Genomic DNA, 26,496 nt, shown 5'->3' with positions numbered 1-26,496 from the left:
TTGCACCCTCCTGTAATATGCTCCTCCTGTACTATGTGGGAAGTCATGGACACTACTGGTGTCCCTGGCGACCTTGTGTGCAGGAAGTGTGTCCAGCTGTAGCTACTGGCTAACCGTATTGCGGAGCTGGAGCTGCGGGTGGATTCACTGCGGAGCATCCGCTATACTGAGACTACCGTGGATAGCACATTCAGTGAGGTGGTCACACCGTAGGTAAAGATTACACAGGCAGAAAGGAAATGGGTGACCGCCAGGCAGAGTAAAAGGACTAGGCAGGTAGAGCAGGAGTCCCCTGGGGCCATCTCCCTCTCAATACTGTAGGGGGAGATGGCTTATCAGGGGAAAGCAGCAAGAGCCAAGTTCAGGGCACCACGGGTGGCTCTGCTGCACAGGAGGGAGGAATAAGAGTGGCAGGGCTATAGTGATAGGGGATTCAATTGTAAGGGGAACAGATAGGCATTTCTACGGCTGCAAACGTGACTCCAGGATGGTATGTTGCCTCCCTGGTGCTTGGGTCAAGGATGTCACGGAGCGGCTGCAGGGCATTCTGGAGGGGGAGGGTGAACAACCAGTAGTCGTGGTCCATATCAGTACCAACGACAAAAAGAGGGATGAGGTCCTGCAAGGTGAATTTAAGGAGTCAGGAGATAAATTAAAAAGCAGGACCTCAAAGGTAGTGATCTCAGGATTACTACCAATGCCACATGCTAGTGAGTATAGGAACAGGAGAATAGACCAGATGAATGATGGCTGCAGGGATGGTGTAGGAGGGAGGGATTTAGTTTCCTGGGGCATTGGGCCCGATTCTGGGGAAGGTGGGACTGTACAAGTGGGACGGGTTACACCCGAGCAGGACCGGGACCGATGTCCTCGCGGGGGTGTTTGCTAGTGCTGTTGGGGAAGGTTTAAACTAGAATGGCAGGGGAATGGGAACCTGAGCAGGGAGACAGAGGAGGGGGAAACAAGGATTGAAACAAAAGACAGAAAGGGAAGAAGCAATAGTGGAAGGCAGAGAAAACAAGGGAAAAAAACAAATAGGGCCATAGTGCAAAACAAAACTATGATGACCAGCAATCTTAAAAAGACAAGTCTAAAGGCATTGTGTCTAAATAAAGTAGATGAATTAACAGCGCAGATAGATATTAACGGGTATGATATAGTTGCGATTACAGAGACATGGCTGCAGGGTGACCAAGGATGGGAACTGAACATCCAGGGGTATTCAATATTTAGGAAAGACAGGCAAAAAGGGAAAGGAGGTGGGGTAGTGTTGTTAGTAAAGGAGGAAATCAATGCAATAGTGAGGAAGGATATTGGCTCGGAAAACCACGATGTGGAATCTGTATCGGTGGAGCTAAGAAACACCAAGGGGCAGAAAACATTGGTGGGGGTTGTCTATAGGCCCCCAAACAGTAGTGGAGATGTAGGGGAGGGCATTAAACAGGAAATTAGAGACGCATGCAAGAAGGGTACAACTATAATCATGGGTGACTTTAATCTACATATAGATTGGTCAAACCAAATTAGCAATAATATAGTGGGGGAGGAATTCCTGGAGTGTTTACGTGATGGATTTCTAGACCAATATGTTGAGGAACCAACTAGAGAACAGGCGATCCTAGACTGGGTATTGTGCAATGAGAAAGGATTAATTAACAATCATGTTGTGCATGGCCCCTTAGGGAAGAGCGACCATAACATGATAGAATGCCTCATTAAGATGGAGCGTGAAGTAGTTGAATCCGAAACTAGGGTCCTGAATCGAAATAAAGGAAATTACGGAGGTATGAGGTGTGAGTTGGTTAGGATAGATTGGGGAACTTTACCAAAAGGGATGATGGTGGATAGGCAATGGCTACTATATAAAGAACATGTGCAGGAATTACAACAATTATTCATTCCTGTCTGGCGCAAAAATAAAACAGGAAAGTTGGCTCAACTGTGGCTTATAAAAGAAATTAGGTATAGTATTAGATCCAAAGAGGAGACATATAAAATTGCCAGAAAAAGCAGCAAGCCTGAGGATTGGGAACAGTTTAGAGTTCAGCAAAGGAGAACAAAGAGATTGATTAAGAGGGGAAAAATAGAGTATGAGAGTAAACTAGCAGAGAACATAAAAACTGACTGTTAAAGCATCTATAAATATGTCAAGAGAAAAAGATTAGTGAAGGCAAATGTAGGTCCCTTACAGTCAGAAATGGGGGAAATTATAATGGGGAACAAAGAAATGGCAGAACAATTAAACACATACTTTGGTTCTGTCTTCACAAAGGAGGACACAAATAACCTCCTGGAAATGTTAGGGAACCAAGGGTCTAGTGAGAGGGAGGAACTGAAGGAAATCAGTATTAGTCAAAAAATAGTGCTAGGGAAATTAATGGGGCTAAAGGCTGACAAATCTCCAGGGCCTGATAACCTACATCCCAGAGTACTAAAGGAAGTGGCCCTGGAAATAGTGGATGCATTGGTGGTCATCTTCCAAAATTCTATAGCCTCTGGAACAGTTCCTACAGATTGGAGGGTGGCAAATGTAACCCCACTATTTAAAAAAGGAGGGAGAGAAGAAACAAGGAATTACAGACCAGTTAGCCTAACATCAGTAGTGGGGAAAATGCTCGAGTCTATTATAAAGGATGTGTTAACAGAATACTTGGAAGGCATTAACGGGATTGGACAAAGTCAGCATGGGTTTATGAAAGGGAAATCATGCTTAACAAATCTACTGGAGTTTTCTGAGGAGGTAACTAGTAGAATAGATAGGGGAGAACCAGTGGATGTGGTGTACTTGGATTTTCAGAAGGCTTTTGATAACGTCCCACACAAGAGGTGAGTGTGCAAAATTAAAGCACATGGGATTGGGGGAATATACTGGCATGCATTGAGAATTGGTTGACAGACAGGAAACAGAGAATAGGAATAAACGGTCTTTTTCCGGGTGGCAGGCAGTGACTAGTGGGGTACCGCAGGGATTGGTGCTTGGGCCCCAGCTATTCACAATATATATCAATGATTTGGATGAGGGAACTGAATGTAACATTTCCAAGTTTGCAGATGACACAAAGCTGGGGTGGAATGTGAGCTGTGAGGAGGATGCAAAGAGGCTCCAATGTGATTTAGACAAGTTGGGTGAGTGGGCAAGAACATGGCAGATGCAGTATAACGTGGATAAATGTGATCTTATCCACTTTGGATGTAAAAACAGAATAACAGATTATTATTTCAATGGTGATAGTTTGGGAAAAAGGGAGGTGCAACGAAACCTGGGCGTCCTTGTACTCCAGTCGCTGAAAGCGAGCATTCAGGTGCAGCAAGCAGATAGGAAGGCGAATGGTATGTTGGCCTTCATTGCAAGAGGATTTGAGTACAGGAGCAGGGATGTCTTACTGCAGTTGTATAGGGCCTTGGTGAGACCACATCTGGAGTATTGTGTGCAGTTTTGGTCTCCTTATCTGAGGAAGGATGTCCTTGCTATGGAGAGAATGCAACAAAGGTTTCCCAGACTGATTCCTGGGATGGCAGGACTGACGTATGAGGAGAGATTGGGTCGACTAGGCCTATATTCACTAGAGTTTAGAAGAAAAAAAGGTGATCTCATTGAAACATATAAAATTCAAACAAGACTAGACAGACTAGATGTAGGGAGGATGTTCCCGATGGCTGGGGAATCCATAACCGGGGGTCACAGTCTCAGGATACGGGGTATGCCATTTAGAACCGAGATGAGGAGAAATTTCTTCACTCAGAGGGTGATGAACCTGTGGAATTCTCTACCACAGAAGGCAGTAGAGGCCAAGTCATTAAATATATCCAAGAAGGAGATAGATATATTTCTTAATGCTAAAGGGATCAAGGGATATGGGAAAAAGTGGGAACAGAGTACTGAGTTAGACGATCATCCATGATCATTTTGAATGGTGGAGCAGGCCCGAATGGCCTACTCTTGCTCCTATTTTCTATGATTCTGTGAAGTGCAGAGGAGCCGAGGCGGGGGAATGGATACTATAGGTGCCAGCTCGCTGAAGGGTGAGGTTGCACACTAGTTCTGCTGCTGAGGAGTCAGATGAGGACTTCAATGGGCCAGGCTACAGAAGAAGGCTGATGGGAGTACACAACCAAATACTGGTGCACTGGAAAGCCTGCCAGAAAGCCTGCACATGCTGTCAAGGGGCATGGAGGAGTTCAGCTCCAACTTGGCACAGGGCTTTGCACAGAGCTTGGCGTCCATCCTTTCCCACATGGAACGGATGGTCACCTCCATCAGCACACCTGTGGAACCCACCATCATGCAGCGTCTGATGACCGATGTCTGAGCTTCCATTGCAGCACAAACAGTTACCATCCAAGGTCTGCATGCTTCAGTTGGAGCTCAAACTGCTGCTTTGGAAGCTCAGACTATGGCGCTACAGATTCAGATTGCTGCTATTGTGGCTCTGGGTACCACTATGGAACCAGGCTTCCAGGGCATCACAGCACTCCAGCAATCTGTTCTCCAGCAGATCACTAGGATTGCTAAGGTGCTGCCCTGTGAAAGTGACAGTCGCGCCACAGCAATCGAACCTGCTGTCCTCTCAGGATGACAGCATTCCTGTTCCCACCCCTGCCATTCCACCAGTGCCCTTGCTGTTGTCTGTCAGCCAGCCCAGACTGCTGTAGCCCATAACGAGATGGTGCAGTCTGAAGCCGGGCCTTCCCAGCCCAGAACTGCTCGAGGTCATCTTCCACGGCCATCTGCACGCTCCTCAATTAAAGGACATGCAGCCTTCCACCACCCATGCTCCAGCCACTGGGAATGCACCTCATAGGAGCACAAGGAAAGGAAAAGGCACATGAATGACAGGCACTAAGGGACTAATAGTTTAATGTTGTATACATGATTTCATGTGTAAGTTTATAAATTTGTATTTAAAGTTGCAGTTGATGGTGGTTTTTATTTATGCGATTAGCTGTGGGAGGAAGCAATGTGTAATCATAAGGAGGACGATTTGATGGACATGTGGGAGAGGAAGGGTGGGGAGTGGAGGACTGTTGGTGACTTGGGAGGTGCCGTTCGGGTTACTCATCTCGCTCATGAATAAGGTGAGCATGTAGAGCCATGGCAGACAGGAACTGTGCACCTTGTTGCCTCCTTACCTCTTCCTCCACTTCCTCCTCCATCTCCTCCTCCACCTCTTCCTCTGCCTCTGGCTCAGCGTTTTGCCCAATAGCCAGTGGCAAGGGCTGTCCTCTCATAAGGACAAGGTTGTGTAGCATGTGGTATACCACGACAAATCTTGACAAATGCTTAGCGGAATACTGCAGGGCTCCTCCAGAACGGTCCAGGCAGCAGAAGCGTTGCTTTAGGATGCCTATGGTGTGCTTGATGGCATTTCAAGAGGCCGCATAGCTCTCATTGTAGGCCTGCTCTGCACGTGTGTGTGCGATCCTGACCGGAGTCATGAGCCACCTCATGAGGGGTAGCCCTTGTCGCCCAGTAGCCACCCTTTGACTTGCCTTGCTGGTTGAAAGACAGGTGGGACATTGGACTGCCGCATTATGAAGCCGCCATGACTGCTGCCAGGGTAGCGGGCATTGACCTGCATGATGTGCTGCGTGTGGTCGCATACCAGCTGTACATTGAGAAAGTAGAACCCCTTTCTGTTCAAGAATATGGCCGAATTGAGATGTGGAGCATGCAAGGCACTATGCATGCAGTGAATAGTGACCCCCGCTATGGGGAAGCCGGCAAAGCAAGCAATCCCTCGTGCTCACTCATTCTGCTTCCCTCTGACAAGCGGGAACATTATGAATCTGTTGCGCAGCTCGTACAGTGCCTCAGTGACCTCCATTATGCAGCAGTGCACTGCAAACTGCGAGATGTTGCAGATATCGCCAGCAGTGGCCTGAAAGGATGCAGAGCCGTAAATGTTCAGCGCCACGATTACCTTCGCAGCCACAGGCAATGCTGTCCATGCCCTGCTCTGAGGCTGCAGTTGTGGCTGCAGCAGTTGACATACCTTCATCACGAACCACTTTCATGAACCGCAGCCATCGGATGCACTGATCTTTGCTCAGGTTGAGGTAAGAGAATTGGTCCCTGACGGCCCTCATTGGATGTGGCCACCTTGTCAGTGTCATGTGCCGCCGCCTCCTCCTCCCTCTCCTCACAGCTTGACCTGCTCTGCGTAGCCTCTGTGCATGCTCCTAGTTGTGTTCAATGCCCAGCGGGAACCTTGGCAGGCCACCCATGGTTGCCTGAAATCTTGTTCAGCATACTGTTGTAAATGCCACCAAAAGTAATGCAGGACCTGCCAGATCACTCTCTATATACTATAGCAACTCTCTCCAAGTAGAGGAAGCTTCAACAAACACATACAAATGCATCTGCAGCCAGAAGCAATAATCCAGCCACTAACCTGCAATGCCTGCATGATCCTTTTAATTAGCACTGGTGGGAGGTCCTCCCAGCTGTCTACGACCTGTTCAACTGTGGACCGTTGTTTCAAAATCGCATCTGTCCTTTTAAATCAGCATTGCACACTGGTCTAACGCATATTCTCCTTACTTTACATGATGCCGGTGTTCGTTATCTGCATGTGCCCAAACGCCTTTACCAAGATAGCGTCCAGTGCATGTCATAGAATCATAGAATCATAGAAGTTACAACATGGAAACAGGCCCTTCGGCCCAACATGTCCATGTCGCCCAATTTATACCACTAAGCTAGTCCCAATTGCCTGCACTTGGCCCATATCCCTCGATACCCATCTTCCCCATGTAACTGTCCAAATGCTTTTTAAAAGACAAAATTGTACCCGCCTCTACTACTGCCTCTGGCAGCTCGTTCCAGACACTCACCACCCTTTGAGTGAAAAAATTGCCCCTCTGGATCCTTTTGTATCTCTCCCCTCTCACCTTAAATCTGTGCCCCCTCGTTATAGACTCCCCTACCTTTGGGAAAAGATTTTGACTATCTACCTTATCTATGCCCCTCATTATTTTATAGACTTCTATAAGATCACCCCTTAACCTCCTACTCTCCAGGGAATAAAGTCCCAGTCTGTCTAACCTCTCCCTGTAAGTCAAACCATCAAGTCCCGGTAGCATCCTAGTAAATCTTTTCTGCACTCTTTCTAGTTTAATAATATCCTTTCTATAATAGGGTGACCAGAACTGTACACAGTACTCCAAGTGTGGCCTCACCAATGCCCTGTACAACTTCAACAAGACATCCCAACTCCTGCATTCAATGTTCTGACCAATGAAACCAAGCATGCTGAATGCCTTCTTCACCACCCTATCCACCTGTGACTCCACTTTCAAGGAGCTATGAATCTGTCCTCCTAGATCTCTTTGTTCTATAACTCTCCCCAACGCCCTACCATTAACGGAGTAGGTCCTGGCCCGATTCGATCTACCAAAATGCATCACCTCACATTTATCTAAATTAAACTCCATCTGCCATTCATCGGCCCACTGGCCCAATTTATCAAGATCCCGTTGCAATCCTAGATAACCTTCTTCACTGTCCACAATGCCACCAATCTTGGTGTCATCTGCAAACTTACTAACCATGCCTCCTAAATTCTCATCCAAATCATTAATATAAATAACAAATAACAGCGGACCCAGCACCGATCCCTGAGGCACACCGCTGGACACAGGCATCCAGTTTGAAAAACAACCCTCTACAACCACCCTCTGTCTTCTGTCGTCAAGCCAATTTTGTATCCAATTGGCTACCTCACCTTGGATCCCATGAGATTTAACCTTATGTAACAACCTACCATGCGGTACCTTGTCAAATGCTTTGCTGAAGTCCATGTAGACCACGTCTACTGCACAGCCCTCATCTATCTTCTTGGTTACCCCTTCAAAAAACTCAATCAAATTCGTGAGACATGATTTTCCTCTCACAAAACCATGCTGACTGTTCCTAATTAGTCCCTGCCTCTCCAAATGCCTGTAGATTCTGTCCCTCAGAATACCCTCTAACAACTTACCCACTACAGATGTCAGGCTCACTGGTCTGTAGTTCCCAGGCTTTTCCCTGCCGCCCTTCTTAAACAAAGGCACAACATTTGCTACCCTCCAATCTTCAGGCACCTCACCTGTAGCGGTGGATGATTCAAATATCTCTGCTAGGGGACCCGCAATTTCCTCCCTAACCTCCCATAACGTCCTGGGATACATTTCATCAGGTCCCGGAGATTTATCTACCTTGATGCGCGTTAAGACTTCCAGCACCTCCCTCTCTGTAATATGTACACTCCTCAAGACATCACTATTTATTTCCCCAAGTTCCCTAACATCCATGCCTTTCTCAACCGTAAATACCGATGTGAAATATTCATTCAGGATCTCACCCATCTCTTGTGGTTCCGCACATAGATGACCTTGTTGATCCTTAAGAGGCCCTACTCTCTCCCTAGTTACCCTTTTGCCCTTTATGTATTTGTAGAAGCTCTTTGGATTCACCTTTGCCTGATCTGCCAAAGCAATCTCATATCCCCTTTTTGCCCTCCTGATTTCTCTCTTAACTCTACTCCGGCAATCTCTATACTCTTCAAGGGATCCACTTGATCCCAGCTGCCTATGCATGTCATATGCCTCCTTCTTATTTTTGACTAGTGCCTCAATCTCCCGAGTCATCCAAGGTTCCCTACTTCTACCAGCCTTGCCCTTCACTTTATAAGGAATGTGCTTACACTGAACCCTGGTTAACACACTTTTGAAAGCCTCCCACTTACCAGACGTCCCTTTGCCTGCCAACAGACTCTCCCAATCAACTTCTGAAAGTTCCTGTCTAATACCATCAAAATTGGCCTTTCCCCAATTTAGAATTTTAACTTTTGGGCCAGACCTATCCTTCTCCATAGCTAACTTAAAACTAATGGAATTATGATCACTGGTCCCAAAGTGATCCCTCACTAACACTTCTGTCACCTGCCCTTCCTTATTTCCCAAGAGGAGGTCAAGTTTTGCCCCCTCTCTAGTCGGGCCATCCACATACTGAATGAGAAATTCCTCCTGAATACACTCAACAAATTTCTCTCCATCCAAGCCCCTAATGCTATGGCTGTCCCAGTCAATGTTGGGAAAGTTAAAGTCCCCTACTATTACCACCCTATTTTTCTTGCAGCTGTCTGTAATCTCCTTACATATTTGCTCCTCAATTTCCCGTTGACTATTTGGGGGTCTGTAGTACAATCCTATCAAAGTGATCTCTCCCTTCTTATTTTTCAGTTCTACCCATATGGACTCAGTGGGCGAACCCTCGGATATATCCCCTCTCACTACTGCCGTGATGTTCTCCCTAATCAAGAACGCAACTCCCCCTCCTCTCTTACCTCCTGCTCTATCTTTCCTATAGCATCTGTACCCTGGAACATTGAGCTGCCAGTCCTGCCCCTCCCTTAGCCATGTTTCAGTAATAGCTATAACATCCCAGTCCCATGTACCCATCCATGCCCTGAGTTCATCTGCCTTGCCCATCAGACTTCTTGCATTGAAATAAATGCAGTTTAATCTAGACTTCCCTTGGTCTTTGCCCTGCTTTCTCAGACCATCTGTCCGGTCATGTTCTGTGCACTCTCCCTTACTGCCTTTTGTTTCTGTCACCACTTTATTTCCCACTGACTTCCTGCATCGGTTCCCATCCCCCTGCCACATTAGTTTAAACCCTCCCCAACAGCACTAGCAAACACTCCCCCTAGGACATTGGTTCCAGTCCTGCCCAGATGCAGACCGTCCAATTTGTACTGGTCCCACCTCCCCCAGAACCGGTTCCAATGGCCCAGGAATTTGAATCCCTCCCTCTTGCACCATCTCTCAAGCCACGTATTCATCTTAGCTATCCTGTCATTCCTACTCTGACTAGCCCGTGGCACTGGTAGCAATCCTGAGATTACTACCTTTGAGGTCCTACTCTTTAGTTTAACTCCTAACTCCCTAAATTCAGCTTGTAGGACCTCATCCTGTTTTTTACCTATATCGTTGGTGCCTATATGCACCACGACAACTGGCTGTTCACCCTCCCCCTCCAGAATGTCCTGCAGCCGCTCCGAGACATCCTTGACCCTTGCACCAGGGAGGCAACATACCATCCTGGAGTCTCGGTTGCGTCCGCAGAAACGCCTGTCGTGCTAGATACGTACACGTGCATTCCGGACACCATTTTGGGTCCTTAGCAGGCTGCGTAGAGCCTACAAAACGAGCGCTACATGCCCAATTTATAGCCCATGATATCCAGTTCAGATTACAAGGGAGTCCTATTGTTACACTGCCAGGTTATATTATGGTCTAATTAGATACTGGGGAGTATGGGTACTCTCTTGAACAAAAGGGGGTTACATTGGAAAACCCCCGAAACCCAGTGCGGGGGTCGCGGTGTGCGATTCACCCGCTCCCGGTTGTTGAGATGCAGGCAGCACGTAACATTCGTGCTTCCCGGTGATTTACCTGATTGGTGTGTCCTGCCAGCACTACCTGCGCTATTGAGTGGCTGCTCACCAGCAGGGGGACCAGATATTGCGAGTGGCTCGCACCACTTCAAGACAGCCTGCACCTCTTAAAGGGGCGCTGCAGTGTGGCTGCAGGAAGTGGTGGAAGTCAATTGGGAAATGAATCTGTGCTGCAATATAGTGCAGCATAGTGATAATGGGAACTCTGGAATTTTTAATGAGCAGTAGCTGGCCTGCTCAATATCTGTGGGACTCTCATATTTGCAAAAGACAAGATATAGGTCCGAACAGAGTCTGAATGGCGATCAGACATTGCACATGTAAAACACAGATGGAGATTCCGTCCCTATGTTTACAAACTGTTGAGTTATTTAAAAATATTGAATAAAGATTGCGCACTACTAAATCCCACATCCTCCAATCTGCACACCAGACCTCACCAATCTGCCGATCTGAGTTTGTACCGGGCCTACACCAAGGTTCTCTGATGATGCACTAGAGGCCTTGGTGCAAGAGATGGACAGAAGGAGGGGCATCCTGTATCCGCAGGGGGGGCAAGAGGCCCTCCTGACATATGCTCCTGAGGTAGTGGGGGGCAGTAGGGGACGAAGTCAATGCCAGGTGCATAGCTCCACGAACATGGATGCAGTGCAGGAAGAAGTTCAATGCTTTGATACAAGTGGTCAAGGTGAGTGAGGTCAACTCTCAAGTGGCATCTCCTACCAACTGCACCACTAGCCGCATCCACTGCTCCATGCACTACACCCCCCATCACCCACATACCAGCAAACTCTTTCAATCAGTACTCAACTCTTCCACTCAGATGCTTCCTCTCACCCTCACACATTACCACTGTTGCAAGCTTCACACCCACAACTCACAGGTCACACACTCACAGGTTACCTTGGATACGGCTTCCCAGTGGTTATGTTACTAGACTAGTAATCCAGAGGCCTGGACTAATATTGGCAGAGTCATGAGTTCAAATCCCGCCATGGCAACTGGGGAATTTAAATTCAATTAATTAAATAAAAAAAATCTGGAATAAAAAAATACTAGTGTCAGTAATGGCGGCCATGAAACTACCGGATTGTCGTAAAAACCCATCTGGTTCACTAATGTCCTTTAGGGAAGGAAACCTGCTGTCCTTACCCGGTCTGGCCTTTTTGTGACTCCAGACCCACAGCATTGTGGTTGATTCTTAATCGCTTTCTCAAATGGCCTAGCCAGCCACTCAGTTGTTCAAGAAGGTGGCTCACCACCACCTTCTCAAGGGCAATTAGGGATGGGCAATAAAGGCTGGCCTTGCCAGCGATGCCCACATCCCATGAACGAATAAAAAAAACACACTGGCAGCTATTCAACTATGACAGCCACATCACCAAACATCTTGCAGGATACTCACTGACACACGTCCCGCTTTCTTGCAGGAGAAGAAGGAGCATAACAGGAGGCAGCAAGTGGCAGTGGCTCCATGGAACATGAACCTGCTGTCCTCTCTCAGGGTGACAGCATTCCTGTCCCACCCCTGCCATTCCACCAGTATCCTTGCTGTTGCCTGTCAGCTAGCCAGCCCACTCCCTGTAGAGTATTGAAACTTTATTTTGGGAACATTGGAAGATAGGAATAGGAGTAGGCCATTTAGCCTCTTGAGCCTGTTCCGCCATTCAATGAGATCATGGTTGATCTGTGACCTAACTCCATGTACCCAATAGCCCTAATACCCTTGGTTAACAAAAATCTATCAATCTCAGATTTAAAATCAACAATTGAGCTAGCATCAACTGCCATTTGCAGAAGAGGGTTCCAAACTTCTACCAACCTTTGCATGTAGAAGTGTTTCCTAACTTCACTCCTGCAAGTCCTGGCTCTAATTTTTAGGCTATGACTCCTAATCCTAGTATTCAAGTTTAGGAGACCTCCACAAACAGGTACAAATGCATCACCAGCCAGAAAGCAATAATCCAGCAACTAACCTATAACTCCTGCATGATCCCTTTAAATAGCACTGGCAGGTGTCCTCCATGCTGTTTAAGACCTTTTCAGCTGTGCGAGGTTAAGACAGTGTGTTGGCTGGAGCGTTGAGTTCCAAAATCGCATCTGTCCCTTTAAATCAGCATTGCACACTGATCTATTGCGTATTCTCCCTACTTTACATGGTACCGGTGTTCGTTATCTGCGCGTGCACGAATGCCTTTACCAATATGGCGTCCGGTGCAAGTCATGCTAGAAGTATGCGTGTGCATTCTGGATGCCATTTTGGGTCCTTAGGAGTCCGCGTAGTGCCTACAAAATGGGCGATACGTGGCCCAATTTGGAGCCCAAGATGTTTGGAGTGCTTACAAGAGTGACCAATGCCGAGAGAAAATCTAAGACAGACTTAAAATTTGTAATACCAATGTAGAAAACATTAATGTTAGCGAAGTGCTACATTACATATTACAAGCAAGTCATAATCTTTATGTTTTGAAAGATTATAATTTTCTTATTGATTTGTATAAAATATTCAATCCATGCTTGGTGAACCTAGCTTTCAATGATTAACAGATGGTCTACATATGAAGGCTTTACAAATTCCAAGAGCGACGACATAACATTCTGCCAAAAAAGACTGTAAAGTACCGATGTGAGAGAACAGCTGCTGATCTGTTACAGAGCCATGGGATTTCAGAGTGAAATGCCACAAGATGCTTGATTTTTTAGCATGGAAATAGTTTTTGGCATGAAAGGCTAGAAAGATTATGATGCAGTTTAAAAAGCTTACAAATATGGAAAAGATTTAAAGACATATATTTGTAATTATTTCAGAAGCTTTTTATAATGGAAATATATTCCTCCAATTATCCGTGTCCACCTCTGTTCATGATAGTGTCAGGCTTTTTCCTTTTCTTTTTCTCTGCCATTGGCATTTAACTGAATAATGGCAAATTCACATTATAATAAATAACAAGTCGAAGCCCTACAAAACATTTAAAAGTGTTCTGCTAAATGTCTTTAGCACAACCTAACATGAGAGAATAGAAGATGGATAGGAGTGCAGTACAAGGCTGTATCAAGCTCTGAGGTTCTGGTGATATTTGTAAATCATGAGAGTGAAATGAAACTGAATTATTACCTGAAACTAAATATGTTAAATCCTTGAACCTTTTTTATTTTTTTAGGTTATTTTGGAGAGTATTGTTAAGGTGGCGATGAGCATGGCACTCCATTTGTGCAGACAGTAAGTAGACATCACTGGCTTGAAAAATCCTGCTCAGAATCTACAGGGTATAACACTGACAATTCTCCTATATATAATGTCTATCTATCAATTATTTATTAGATTTAGTATGTGGGGTGAGCACTTCATTGAAAACTTAGTACCTGTTATTCCTGTAGGTGACACTGTGACAGATACTTATAATGTTCAATGTGTCACTGTGTTGCTCACAAGCTACCATTTTATAGAGAGAATATCATCCTGTGATTGCACAAGTTAGCTCCTGGGTTCAGGCTCCATTGTTTCCTCAATAACAAAAATTTTAAATGTCCAAACTAAGGGTTTAAACAAAAAAAATTTAAAATAAAAAAAAATTAAATAATAACATGATTAAATTTACCCATTAAATTGTGCTTCATGTCTTTTACTGCCTTCAATAAAGCCATCATTTTAAGTCCTCAGCCTTTCCCAACAGCATAGACACGGTTAATATTTTTGCCCAGAACTCTGGTTGTGAGCTGAATTTAGATTGTGTAGTCTGAGCATGAGCAGTGCATCTAATTTCTTAGGATGAATCAGTACCATTTAGAGTGTTTTTTAAGCCATTCTCTCCACTTTCTCCATATGATCCTCCCTCATCTAATTTCATTCTCTTGCTCACTCCCTGTACCCTGCGCAATCACTGAAAATCAGACAAAAACCCATTTAAGCACATTGAATTTCACTTGGACAGAAATTCTTCAGGAGTTCCGCCAGCCTCCTGCTGCAACTCCGATGGTCAATCAGCAAAAGCCCCTGGAAAACGATAGAGACCTATTTTATCAGCTTGTCTTCCGAATGATAGGAGAAACACATTTGGGGCACTTGAGAGGTCACAGTATCCAGTGCGGGCAAAAAGGGATCTAATTGCAAAAACCCCTCCTCACACTAATATGAAAAGAATTTTAAAAAGCTAGAACTTGCATTTATATAGCGCCTTTTACAACCCCAGGATATCCCAAGCCAGTTCACCAGTGATTAAGCATTGTAGGGAAATGCAGTAGCCAATTTGTGCACAGCAAGGTCCCACAGGCAGCAATGAGATACATGAACAGAGAATTTGCTTTTAGTGATGTTGGTTGAGGGATAAATATTGACTAGGACACCGGAAGAACTCTTCCACACTTCTTCAAATAGTGCTGTGGGATCTTTTGCCAAACCCCACAGAATGTCTAGTAAAGATCCAAAATTTGTAACAGGGTCACAGATCGAATTAAAATGAGAAAGACATGAGCAAAGCTGAGGAAATTAAGTATTATTAGATAATGCTTTATAATTCTCCTGAGTTATATAAAAAACATAAGGTTATAAATTGGGCCGTGTAGGCCCTTTTTGTAGGCGCTATGGGGTCGGCTAAGGACCCAAAATGGCCTCCGGAATGCACGCGCAAGCTTCTAGTGTGATGTGCACTGGACACCATCTTGGTAAAGGCGTTTGCACACGTGCAGATAATGAACGCTGGCAGCATGTAAAGTAAGGAGAATATGCATTAGATCAGCGTGCAATGCTGATTGAAAGGTACAGATATGATTTTGGAACTCAATGCTCCAGCTAAGGCACTGTCTTAACCATGCATGGCTGAACAGGTCGTAGACGGACTGAAGCAACCTCCACCAACGCCATTGAAAGGGATCATGTAGGTGTTGCAGGTTAGTTGTTGGATTATTGCTTCTGGCTGCTGGTGCATTTGTATGTGTTTGTTGAAGTTTCCTATACTTGGAGAAAGTTGCAAAAGTATATAGAGTGGTCTGGCAGGTCCTGCATTAATGTTGGTGGCATTTACAACAGTGTACTGAACAAGATTTCTGGCAACCATGGGTGGCCTGCTCGGGCTCCCGCTGCACATTGAACACGACTGTGAGCATGCAGAGAGGCCATGCAGAGCTGGTCAAGCTCTGAGGAGATGGAGGAGGAGAAGGCGGCGCAGGGCACTGACCAGGTGGCCATATCCAATGAGGGCCATCAGGGACCAATTCTCTTACCTCAACCTGAGCGAAGATCAGTGCATCCGACAGCTGCGCTTCACGAAAGAGGTTGTAACGGAGATATGTCAACTGCTGCAGCCACAACTGTGGCCTCAGAGCAGGGCAAGAATAGCATTTCCTGTGGCTGTGAAGTTAACCGTGGCGCTGAACTTTTACGGCTCTGGGTTCTTGCAGGCCGCTGCTGGCAATATGTGCAACATCTCGCAGTTTGCAGTGCACTGCTGCATAAGGGAGGTGTTTGAGGCACTGTACGAGCTGCGCAACAGATTCCCGCTTGACAGAGAGAAGCAGAATGAGCCATTAACTGTTTGCATATTGCCATGCGTGCTCCACATCTCAACTCGGCCATCTTCATGAACAGAAAGGGGTTCCACTCCCTCAATGTACAGCTGGTGTGCGACCACACGCAGCGCATCGTGCAGGTCAATGCCTGCTACCCTGGCAGCAGTCATGACGCCTTCATTATGTGACAGTCCAAAGTCCCATCTATCTTTGAACCGGCATGGCAAATCAAAGGCTGGCTACTGGACGACGAGGGTTATCCCCTCATGAGGTGGCTCATGACTCTGGACAGGAACGCATGCACACATGCAGAGCAGGCCTACAATGAGAGCCATGTGGCCACGTGAAACGTCATCGAGCACGCAATAGGCATCCTAAAGCAACACTTCCGCTGGGTGGACCGTTCTGGAGGAGCCCTACAGTACTCCGCTAAGCAGTTGTCAAGATTCGTCATGGTACGTCGTGCTGCACAACTTTGGCCTTATGAGAGGACAGCCCTTGCCACCGCCTATCCGGCAAGACCCTGAGCCAGAGGAGGAGGAAGAGGCAAGGAGGCAACCAGGCACACAGACCCTGTCTGCCAGGGCTCTGTGTGCTCACCTTATTCATGAGCGATATGAGCAACCTAAATGGCACCTCCCAAGTCACCAACAATCCTACACTCCTCACCTTTCCTCTCCCACATGACCATTAAATCATCCTCCTTATGATTACATATTGCTTCCTCATCGCATAAATAAAAACCACCACCAACCGCGACTTAGAATCATAGAAAGGTTACAGCACGGAAGGAGGCCATTCGGCCTATCAAGTCCGTGCTGGTTCTACGCAAGAGCAATCCAGCTAGTCCCACTCCCCCGCACTATCCCCGTAGCCCTGCAAATTTTTTCCTTTCAAGTACTTATCCAGTTCCCTTTTGAAAGCCACAGTTGAATCTGCCTCCACCATCCCCCCCCCCAGCAGTGCATTCCAGATCCTAACCACTCACTATAAAAAAGTTTTTCATCATATCACCTTTGGTTCTTTTGCCAATCACCTCAAATCTATCTCCTCTGGTTCCTGACCCTTCCACCAATGGGGATAGTTTATCTCTATCTACTCTGTCTAGACCCTTCATGATTTTAAAACCTCGATCAAATCTCCTCTCAACCTTCTCTGTTCCAAGGAGAACAACCCCAACTTCTCCAATATCTCCATAACTAAAGTCCCTCATCCCTGGAATCATTCTCGTAAATCTTTTCTGCACCCTCTCTAAGGCCTTCACATCTTTCCTAAAGTGCAATGCCCAGAACTGGACACAATTCTCCAGTTGTGGTTGAACCAATGTTTTATAAAGATTCATCATGACTTCCTTGCTTTTGTACTCTATGCCGCTTTTTATAAAGCCCAGGATCCCGTATGCTTTTTGAACCGCTTTCTCAACCTGCCCTGCCACCTTCAATGATTTGTCCACATATACCCCCAGATCTTTCTGTTCCTGTATCCCCTTTAGAATTGTGCCCTCTAGTTTATATTGTCTCTCCTCATTCTTCCTACCGAAATGTATCACTTTGCATCTTTCTGCATTAAATTTCATCTGCCACCTGTCCACCCATTCCACCAGCCTGTCTATATCCTCTTGAAGTCTATCACTATCCTCCTCACTTTTCACTGCACTTCTAAGTTTTGTGTTATCTGCAGATTTGGAAATTGTGCCTTGTACACCCAACTCCAAGTCATTAATTTATATCAAGAAAAGCAGTGGTCCAATACCGACCCCTGGGGAACACCACTGTATACCTCCCTCCAAACTGAAAAACAACCGTTCAACACTACTCTCTGTTTCCTGTTACTTAGCCAATTTTGTATCCATGCTGCTACTGCCCCCTTTATTCCATGGGCTTCAATCTGGATGACAAGCTTATTATGCGGCACTTTATCAAACACCTTTTGAAAGTCCATATACACTACATCAACTGCATTGCCATCATCAACCCTCCTTGTTACCTTATCAAAAAACTCTATCAAGTTAGATAAACATGATTTGCCTTTAACAGATCCGTGCTGGCTTTCCCTAATCAATCCACACTCGTCCAAGTGACTGCTAATTCGGTCCCGGATTATTGTTTCTATAAGTTCCCCCACCACCGAGGGTAAACTGACTGGCCTATAGTTGCTGGGTTTATCCTTGCACCCTTTTTTGAACAAGGGTGGAACATTTGCAATTCTCCAGTCCTCTGGCACCACCCCCGTATCTAAGGATGTTTGGAAGATTATGGCCAGTACCACTGCAATTTCCACCCTTACTTCCCTCAGCAACCTAGGATGCATCCCATCTGGATCAGGTGACTTATCTACTTTAAATATAGCTAGCCTTTCTAGTACCTCCTCTTTATCAATTTTTAGCCCATCCAGTATCTCAACTATATCTTCCTTTATGAGAGTCTGGCAGCATCTTCTTCCTTGGTAAAGACAGATGCAAAGAAGTCATTTAGTACCTCGGCCATGCCCTCTGCCTCCATGAGTAGATCTCCTTTTTGGTCCCTGATCAGCCCCACCCCTCCTCTTACTATCAGTTTACTGTTTACATGCCTATAGAAGACTTTTGGATTCCCTTTTATGTTTGCCGCCAATCAATTCTCATACTCTCTCTTTGCCCCTCTTATTTCCTTTTTCACTTCCCCTCTGAACTTTCTATATTCAGCCTGGTTCTCACTTGTGTTATTAACCTGACATCTGTCATATGCCACTTTTTTCTGCTTCATCTTACTCTCTATCTCTTTTGTTATCCAGGGAATCCTGGCTTTAGTTGCCGTACCTTTCTCCCTCCTGGGAATGTACCTAGACTGTTCCTGGACCATCTCCTCCTTAAAGGCCGACCATTGTTCAATTTCAGTTTTGCCTGCCAATCTTTGATTCCAACTTACTCGGGCCAGATCAGTTCTCATCTCACTGAGAGTGGTCCATTTCCGTTTCCATAGCTATTCTAAACCTTATGATACTATGATCACTATTCCCTAAATGTTCCCCCAATGACACTTGCTCCACTTGGCCCGCCTCATTCCCCAGAACCATGTCCAACAATGCCTCTTTCCTCTTTGGGCCAGAAATGTACTGGTCAAGAAAGTTCTCTTGAACACACTTCAAAATATTCCTCCCCCCTCTTTGCCCCTTATATTATCACTATCCCAGTCTATGTTAGGATAGTTGCAGCAGCCATCACTACTCTATGGCTTTTGCACCTCTGTAATTTCCCTGCCAATTTGCTCCTCTATCTCCTTCCCATTAGTTAGCGGCCTATAGAATACACCCAGCACCTCTATTTTTTCTTAACTCTAACAAAATAGATTCTGTCCTTGATCCCTCCTGGACATCCTTTCTTTCCGGCACTGCAATATTCTCCTTAATCAATACTGCCAACCACCCCTCCTCCTTTCTTCCCTTCCCTATCTTTCCTGAACACCTTGTATCCAGGAATATTTAGTACCCAATCCTGACTTCAAATACAAATTTATAAATTTACACATGCAATTATGTATACATTACACAATTCATCCTTGTGCAGTACCTTAGTGTCGGTCGTTCATGTGCCTTTTCCTTTCCTACTGCTCCTACGAGGTGCATCCCCAATGGCTGTAGCATGGGTGGTGGAAGGATACTGACCTTCAATTGAGGAGCGTGCAGATGGCCGTTGAGGATGACTTCGAGCAACTCTGGGCCTGGAGGGCCCGGCTTCAGACTGTACCATCATGGTATGGGCTGCAGCAGTCTGACCTCGCTGGCTGACAGGCAACACCAAGGGCACTGGCGAAGTGGCAAGGGTGGGAGCAGGAATGTTGCCATCCTGAGAGCAGGTTTGACTGCCATGGCGCCACTGCCACTCGCACAGGGCAACGCCTCAGCACTCCTGGTGATCTGCTGGAGAACAGATTGCTGGACTGCTGTGACACCCTGGAAGCCACGTTCCACAATGATACCCAGAGCCACGGTAGCAGCAGCCTGAGCCTGCAACGCAGCAGTCTGAGCCTGCAACGCAGCAGTCTGAGCTTCCAATGCAGCAGTCAGAGCTTCCAATGCTGCAGTCAGAGCTCCAAGCATGCAGACCTTTGATGGCATCTGTTTGTGCTGCAATGGAAGCTGAAACATCAGTCATCAGGACATTCTGGAGGGGGAGGGTGAACAGCCAGTTGTCGTGGTGCATATAGGCACCAACGATATAGGTAAAAAACAGGATGAGTTCCTACAAGCTGAATTTAGGGAGTTAGGAGTTAAACTAAAGAGTAGGACCTCAAAGGTAGTAATCTCAGGATTGCTACCAGTGCCACGGGTTAGTCAGAGTAGGAATGACAGGATAGCTAAGATGAATACGTGGCTTGAGAGATGGTGCAAGCTGGAGGGATTCAAATTCCTGGGCCATTGGAACCGGTTCTGGGGGAGGTGGGACCAGTACAAATTGGACGGTCTGCATCTGGGCAGGACTGGAACCAATGTCCTAGGGGGAGTGTTTGCCAGTGCTGTTGGGGAGGGTTTAAACTAATGTGGCAGGGGGATGGGAACCGATGCAGGAAGTCAGTGGGAAATAAAGTGGTGACAGAAACAAAAGGCAGTAAGGGAGAGTGTACAGAACATGACCGGACAGATGGTCTGAGAAAGCAGGGCAAAGACCAAGGGAAGTCTAGATTAAACTGCATTTATTTCAATGCAAGAAGTCTGATGGGCAAGGCAGATGAACTCAGGGCATGGATGGGTACATGGGACTGGGATGTTATAGCTATTACTGAAACATGGCTAAGGGAGGGGCAGGACTGGCAGCTCAATGTTCCAGGGTACAGATGCTATAGGAAAGATAGAGCAGGAGGTAAGAGAGGAGGGGGAGTTGCGTTCTTGATTAGGGAGAACATCACGGCAGTAGTGAGAGGGGATATATCCGAGGGTTCGCCCACTGAGTCCATATGGGTAGAACTGAAAAATAAGAAGGGAGAGATCACTTTGATAGGATTGTACTACAGACCCCCAAATAGTCAACGGGAAATTGAGGAGCAAATATGTAAGGAGATTACAGACAGCTGCAAGAAAAATAGGGTGGTAATAGTAGGGGACTTTAACTTTCCCAACATTGACTGGGACAGCCATAGCATTAGGGGCTTGGATGGAGAGAAATTTGTTGAGTGTATTCAGGAGGAATTTCTCAATCAGTATATGGATGGCCCGACTAGAGAGGGGGCAAAACTTGACCTCCTCTTGGGAAATAAGGAAGGGCAGGTGACAGAAGTGTTAGTGAGGGATCACTTTGGGACCAGTGATCATAATTCCATTAGTTTTAAGATAGCTATGGAGAAGGATAGGTCTGGCCCAAAAGTTAAAATTCTAAATTGGGGAAAGGCCAATTTTGATGGTATTAGACAGGAACTTTCAGAAGTTGATTGGGAGAGTCTGTTGGCAGGCAAAGGGACGTCTGGTAAGTGGGAGGCTTTCAAAAGTGTGTTAACCAGGGTTCAGTGTAAGCACATTCCTTATAAAGTGAAGGGCAAGGCTGGTAGAAGTAGGGAACCTTGGATGACTCGGGAGATTGAGGCACTAGTCAAAAATAAGAAGGAGGCATATGACATGCATAGGCAGCTGGGATCAAGTGGATCCCTTGAAGAGTATAGAGATTGCCGGAGTAGAGTTAAGAGAGAAATCAGGAGGGCAAAAAGGGGATATGAGATTGCTTTGGCAGATCAGGCAAAGGTGAATCCAAAGAGCTTCTACAAATACATAAAGGGCAAAAGGGTAACTAGGGAGAGAGTAGGGCCTCTTAAGGATCAACAAGGTCATCTATGTGCGGAACCACAAGAGATGGGTGAGATCCTGAATGAATATTTCACATCGGTATTTACGGTTGAGAAAGGCATGGATGTTAGGGAACTTGGGGAAATAAATAGTGATGTCTTGAGGAGTGTACATATTACAGAGAGGGAGGTGCTGGAAGTCTTAACGCGCATCAAGGTAGATAAATCTCCGGGACCTGATGAAATGTATCCCAGGACGTTATGGGAGGTTAGGGAGGAAATTGCGGGTCCCCTAGCAGAGATATTTGAATCATCCACCGCTACAGGTGAGGTGCCTGAAGATTGGAGGGTAGCAAATGTTGTGCCTTTGTTTAAGAAGGGCGGCAGGGAAAAGCCTGGGAACTACAGACCAGTGAGCCTGACATCTGTAGTGGGTAAGTTGTTAGAGGGTATTCTGAGGGACAGAATCTACAGGCATTTGGAGAGGCAGGGACTAATTAGGAACAGTCAGCATGGTTTTGTGAGAGGAAAATCATGTCTCACGAATTTGATTGAGTTTTTTGAAGGGGTAACCAAGAAGATAGATGAGGGCTGTGCAGTAGACGTGGTCTACATGGACTTCAGCAAAGCATTTGACAAGGTACCGCATGGTAGGTTGTTACATAAGGTTAAATCTCATGGGATCCAAGGTGAGGTAGCCAATTGGATACAAAATTGGCTTGACGACAGAAGACAGAGGGTGGTTGTAGAGGGTTGTTTTTCAAACTGGATGCCTGTGTCCAGCGGTGTGCCTCAGGGATCGGTGCTGGGTCCGCTGTTATTTGTTATTTATATTAATGATTTGGATGAGAATTTAGGAGGCATGGTTAGTAAGTTTGCAGATGACACCAAGATTGGTGGCATTGTGGACAGTGAAGAAGGTTATCTAGGATTGCAACGGGATCTTGATAAATTGGGCCAGTGGGCCGATGAATGGCAGATGGAGTTTAATTTAGATAAATGTGAGGTGATGCATTTTGGTAGATCGAATCGGGCCAGGACCTACTCCGTTAATGGTAGGGCGTTGGGGAGAGTTATAGAACAAAGAGATCTAGGAGTACAGATTCATAGCTCCTTGAAAGTGGAGTCACAGGTGGATAGGGTGGTGAAGAAGGCATTCAGCATGCTTGGTTTCATTGGTCAGAACATTGAATGCAGGAGTTGGGATGTCTTGTTGAAGTTGTACAGGGCATTGGTGAGGCCACACTTGGAGTACTGTGTACAGTTCTGGTCACCCTATTATAGAAAGGATATTATTAAACTAGAAAGAGTGCAGAAAAGATTTACTAGGATGCTACCGGGACTTGATGGTTTGACTTACAGGGAGAGGTTAGACAGACTGGGACTTTATTCCCTGGAGAGTAGGAGGTTAAGGGGTGATCTTATAGAAGTCTATAAAATAATGAGGGGCATAGATAAGGTAGATAGTCAAAATCTTTTCCCAAAGGTAGGGGAGTCTATAACGAGGGGGCACAGATTTAAGGTGAGAGGGGAGAGATACAAAAGGATCCAGAGGGGCAATTTTTTCACTCAAAGGGTGGTGAGTGTCTGGAACGAGCTGCCAGAGGCAGTAGTAGAGGCGGGTACAATTTTGTCTTTTAAAAAGCATTTGGACAGTTACATGGGTAAGATGGGTATCGAGGGATATGGGCCAAGTGCAGGCAATTGGGACTAGCTTAGTGGTATAAACTGGGCGACATGGACATGTTGGGCCGAAGGGCCTGTTTCCATGTTGTAACTTCTATGATTCTATGATTCTATGATTGCATCATGGTGGGTTCCACAAGTGTGCTGATGGAAGTGACCACACATTCCATGTGGTGAAGGATGGGCTCCAAGCTCTGTGCAAAGCCTTGTGCCATATTGGAGCAGGACTCCTCCATGCCCCTTGACATTGTGCACTGGCTTTCTGGCAGGCTTTCCAGTGCATCTAGCATTTGGTAGTTCACGCCCATCAACCTTCTTCTGTAGCCTGGCCCATTGAAGTCATCATCTGACTCCTCGGCAATAGAACTAGTGAGCCACCTTGCTCTATGGTGAGCTGGCACCTGTGGTATCCGTTCCCCCTGCCTCAGCTCCTGTGCACTTGTGCCTGGTGTCTCACCACGTGCAGATCCCTCCTCTAAACCATCCTCTACAGTACGTGTAGTGTCAATATCTGAGCTGGTGGATGCGAGTGTGAGATTGTCTGTGTCTTCCTCCTCCTCGGACGGTGCCGGCTCCAGTCCTTGGGTATCTGCCAAGACAAAGGGAGATGGGTTGAGTTGTGTAGCGGGGAGAGGAGCAGGTAAAGCATGTGTGCTGACACCATCTGCAGCACGTGACTCAGAAAAGATTGTGGGATGAGGGAGATGTGGGAAACAAGGAGGAGGATTAGGTATGCAGAGACCATCGTCGGGACCTCCAGCACTGCCAGTGGCCACAGCCGTAGTGACGGTCTGCTCAATGATCCCCAGCACAGTCTCCTCCATGGGGTGAGGACGTATAGGCGTACCTGTCCCTCATCCATTCATCCCTACTGCCTTCTGTTATGTGCCACCTTCTCCTGCAAGACAGAGGGCAGTGTGTTGGTGAGTGTCCTGCAAGCTGTTTGGATGATGTGCCTGTCCTGATCAAATAGCTGCCAGTGTGTGTGACCTGTGAGTAGTGGGTGTATGAATTGCAAGAGTGGTACTATGCGAGGGTGAGATGCAGCATCTAAATTGCAGCATTGCATACAGATGGGAAACGTTTGTTGGTGGGTGGGTGACAGAGGGTGTTGTGCGTGGAGCAGTGGTGCAGTTGGTAGGATGTGCCACTTCACGCTTGCATTTACTCACCTTGACCACTCGTGTCAAATCATTGAACATTTTCCTGCACTGCATCCACGTGCGTGGTGCCATGCTCCTGGCATTCACCTCCAGGGCCACTTCCTCCCACTGCCTCTGCAGCTGGCATCTGGAGGGTCTGTTGCCGCCCTGCGGGTACAGGATGGCCCTCCATGCGTCCATCTCCTTCACCAAGGCCTCCAGTGCATCATCGGAGAACCTTGGTGCATGCTCTCTTGCAAGTCCAGCCATTCCACTTGTCTTCCTCCTCCGATTGCATTGACAGTGCGCCTCCCCTTTAAGAGGTGCCGGCTGCCTTTAAGTAGTGCTGGCCACGCCTCATATCGGGCCCCCTGCTGGTGCATGCAGCCACTCAGGAGCGCAGGTAGTGCTGGCTGCATGCAGAAATTATGGAGGTGAGCTAAGCCGGCGGCAGAATCTCACATGCTCCCTGCACCTCAACCACCGGGCGCGGGTTAATCGTGCACCGCAACCCCCGCATCCGGATTCAGGGGTTATCGAATTTAACCCCCATAAACTCTATTACTAAGTTCAAATAGAGTCATGTGTTTAAATTATACACACATTTTTATTGAATATATATTTGTAATTTATGGCACCGTAATTCATGTTTAGTTTTTACATCTGAGATATTGCAGCTTTGTTAAAGGGGAGGGTTAGTTCATAGCAGGCACATAAAATGAAGTAATGCCGTTAAACTCATTTATCAACATTAAAGTCCAATAGATTAAAGAAACATAAATTGCCATCTGTGATATTACTGGTTGTGATAATGTTCTCGTTAATAATAGTTTAACACCATTTTGACAGTTTCACAATTGTTGTGGATGATGCATTGGGGATGTATTCGTGATTTATTGTAAGGTAATTGTTAAATACAAAACTCTGTAAAAAAGTAGCGGGTCAGCCAGTGTCAGCCCTAAAAAGCTGTGTGCTGGCATTATTACTCTGAGCAGTACTTTACTTTTTCTGTTTTAATTATGTTACCATGGAGAGGCCTATTAATTGATATTGGCAATTCCATGGAATTGTGTGTGTGCACAGGCCTGTATATGTTTTAACAAGCTATTTGCTACTTGCAGATTTACTACCGCTTAGTAATGATCTTTTGGTAGCCTCTTGGTAAAACATACACTTGAAACTTTACACGAGACAACTTGGGACTTAAAATCAGCAGCCCTTCCTCCACACTCCCGCTTTAACTCCAGTGGGAGTTTGCTAGAAGGGTCTGAAATTAGGTTGGAACACGGACATGCCAGGGATTCCATGGAAATTTGTAACGAGTGGAGCCCAAGGTTGAACATGGTTGCAGATCCTTTCCCAGAAGATGACATAACTCAGTGACAACTTCACTACTAAAACAGAGCCTCTGCAAGCCCTGCTCCTCACTGAAGTTCATAAAAGTATTTCAGGGATGATATACCTGCACAGCTGGGGTACCTCTTAGTTGGAACTATAACAGACGGGAATCCTGCAGAGCTTTTTGCTTGACTTCCTCCTCCTCCAAATAGCACATTTATAGAGAGGAATTCGAAAAGGTATCTCCATCATACTCATTGTAAGATCTCCTCACAGCAGCCAAAAAACACAGCATGCATTATTCCAGTATGTATTTACATTCAAATTCTGTAAAATAATGTAAGAACTTACATATCTTAGCATCTAGTAACTGTACCTTTCCAATCTTGGATTATCAGCCGAACAGTGCAAAGGGGAGATTTTAATTGGTGGCCCTTTTTGGCCGGGCAGCACTCTGAACACTTCCCTCCCATGCATCACATGCTTCTCCACCAATCACAAGGGGACACTGTATGATGACCGTTCCTTCTCATTCCAATCACATAGTTACTTGTTGCTTCCTGCCTTCACAACATGTACTAATAGCATTCTGTTCTCACCTGGTAGCAAGTGCAAACAATGGTCTTCTCTGATGAC

Source organism: Heptranchias perlo, chromosome 14 (assembly GCF_035084215.1).
Source record: "Heptranchias perlo isolate sHepPer1 chromosome 14, sHepPer1.hap1, whole genome shotgun sequence".
In the NCBI taxonomy this organism is placed as follows: Eukaryota; Metazoa; Chordata; class Chondrichthyes; order Hexanchiformes; family Hexanchidae; genus Heptranchias; species Heptranchias perlo.
Note: the sequence above shows the minus strand (reverse complement) of the source record.